At 35.2% G+C, this 2,748-nt stretch overlaps 1 long non-coding RNA gene across 1 annotated transcript; it reads right to left on the bottom strand.

Moving 5' to 3' along the window:
- Positions 1-2,274: 2,274 nt before the first annotated feature.
- Positions 2,275-2,748, bottom strand: LOC118600400. Its single transcript, XR_004950044.1, has 2 exons — positions 2,605-2,748; positions 2,275-2,392 (listed from the first exon to the last, which is right to left on the bottom strand). It is a non-coding gene; the product is annotated as an uncharacterized LOC118600400 (long non-coding RNA).

The raw sequence follows: 2,748 nt of genomic DNA, 5'->3' as shown, positions 1-2,748 counted from the left end.
GACTGGCCTGCCTGGTAAAATTCAACTCCATCGTGGTCAGTTATGTCCCAGCCATTCCTGGATGATTCCTCTCCCTGCCAGGCCATTCCTGAGCTCCAGCAGTTCCCTGGCTGAAGCTTCACAACCATGCTGGCTGGGATCATGGGGCAGTGTCTGAACCGGGTTCCAAAGATGACTTTGAAATAGAGACTTGGACTAGAGATCTTGGAAGCTTTCCCAATCAGGCAGAATAAATAATGGTTTGCTTTATTATTTTCTTTCATACTGTTTTAATCATGCTCTGAGCACACAGACCCCAATAGTTAATTTCATTCTTCCCTCCCTGCGATTCGTATTTGTAAACTGTGTGGAAGAGAAAACTGCACTGTGGCCATACATAGGTAAGCAATATTTTCAGGCGTTGATGGATAATAGGGAAGGCAAATTCTAAAAATAAAGGTTTTTCCAGGGAATCCAGTAAGAAAATTTAAATCTGTTGTTTATCGATATTCCAACACTTTGATATTCTCTATGATCCCACATCACTGAGAAAGTCCAGGTAATCGCCTGATAGAAGAATGACCCACCTGTGCTAAACCACAGCCTTCCTACTCCTTTTCTGTTGCGGCTTCTACCACTGTTTCCCTTGGAAACCGAAGGAGCAGCTGCCTGCAAAACATCCCTCTCCCTCCTTACTCATCAGTCTCAAGGACTAGCAGCATGTTTTTGTCCTCACTGAAAACATTCGATGTTGGCGGACGGCATGTATGTGGAGGACAATATAAAAACACTAACACACTGGGTCAGACACATTGTGCATTCCAGCTAGTATTCTTTCTTGGATGGTTTCATTTGTCCACCTCATTTTATATGATGCGGCATGAATTTCCTCTTTGCATGGTAATGATTTGTGTACACAAATCTTCTCTACTAGATCTTAAGCTATTTAAGGTCTAAGAAGGACATGGGCTTCTGTTTGGCAGTCCCTACAGGGCCCTAGCAAAGCACCTTGCTTGAGAAAAACAAAATTGACTATGTAATTATTGGTCAACATGATTTTAACCCAGTGGTGAAAGTTGTATCATGCATTTATGATTCTTGCATGAATTTATTATTATAATAAAATGCTAAACATTTATTTTTCTTCATTCGTTCTACTTTTATCAGTTGGAATTCTATCCTAAGAAATAATTTTTCCTTCTAATCCATTTATTTGTTCACTTATTTACTTATAAATAAATATGAACTCATAGATTATTATTTTATTCAATAATTTTATTATTTTATTATTGAATCTGTTACTTTCATTTTTTAATGATCATATTGCCCCAGATTTGGCAAGGTAGAGCCCCTCTGAGCTTGCTCCTGTGACCCTGAAGTGTCTCCATCTTGCTGTATATACTACTTTTTGTCATGAGATGTTTCTATAAAATTAATTGCAAAAAGAGAAATAGCAACTTTACAGTGGATAAACTTAGTAAAAGATAAACACTTTAATCAAGTGATCAACGTTAATATTGCCAGTAATTGTGCCTCCTATTATTATATAGTGAGAAGGGCATATCACCTTGATGGCATTTCTGCCGAAAAGTGAATAACTTCAACATTATCATGAAGAAGCATCAGGAAAATCCAACTGAGGAACATTCTACAAAATAACTGGCCTGTTTTCTTCAAAAATGTTGAGGCTATAAAAGACTAGAAAACAGTCCTGATTAAAGAAGACTAGAGATGTAATACTAAATGCAATGCATCATCCTGGATAGGATGCTGGACCAGACAGAGAAAAAAAATGCTATTAAACATTATTGTGACAATTAGCAAATTTTAATAAAGTTTGGAGATTAAATAATAGTACTATTTCAATGCTAATTTTCTTATTTTGATAATTGTACTATGATTATATAAAAGAATGTCTTTATTCTTAGGGATTTAGACACTGAAGTACTTAGGGGGAAAGGAGCACCATGTCTGCACCTTATTCTCAAAAGGTTTAGAAGAATGAAAGGCAAAGGTGGTCATCTGGTGAAAGAGCGCGTGGGAAACTGGGTGAGAGAACATGGGCATTTTTTGTGCTACTCTTATAACTCTTCTGCATGTTTTAAATTATTTCAAAACTGAAAGTTAAAAATACTGAGTTGGATAAAAGTCGATACTAACATTTGTTTATTTTCATTCATTTATACTCCACTATTCTAAAAATAATTGAAGGCAATTTATAAACATGTTCATTCAATAGGATTTTTCCCATTGTCTTTAGCAGAGTTCTCTCAGAAGCAGACACTGAGCCAAAGATTTGAGTGCAAGTAGTTTATGTGGGACATGACTCTACAAAGCATCTTGCCTTGCAAAAAACATTAAAAGTTCTTCAAAGAGAAGGAAAATGATCAGGATCTTGCTCAGGAACTTGGATCTATATAAAGAAAGGAAAAGCTTCAGAGAAGAAATAAAAGAGAATAAAATATTTAGTTTTCTTACTCTTAATTGATCTAACAATAATAATTCGTTCAAAATAATAATAATAATGCATTTGATGATTATAGTTTATGCATAAATGAAATGAATGAAAGCAATGGTACGAAGGATGGGTGAGAGGAATTAGGAATATTTTTATAATGTACTTACACTACTGATGAAGTGGTATAGTGTTGTTTGAAAGAAGACTTGGAGTAGTTGTAAATGCATATTGCAAATTCTACGGCAACTACTCAAAAAGATTTTTTAAAAGTATAACTGATATGCTAAAAGAGGAAGGAGAAAAAAATGCAA

This window comes from Rousettus aegyptiacus, unplaced genomic scaffold (assembly GCF_014176215.1).
Source record: "Rousettus aegyptiacus isolate mRouAeg1 unplaced genomic scaffold, mRouAeg1.p scaffold_m13_p_3, whole genome shotgun sequence".
NCBI lineage: Eukaryota > Metazoa > Chordata > Mammalia > Chiroptera > Pteropodidae > Rousettus > Rousettus aegyptiacus.
This window is presented reverse-complemented; position numbering and strand designations above follow the sequence as displayed.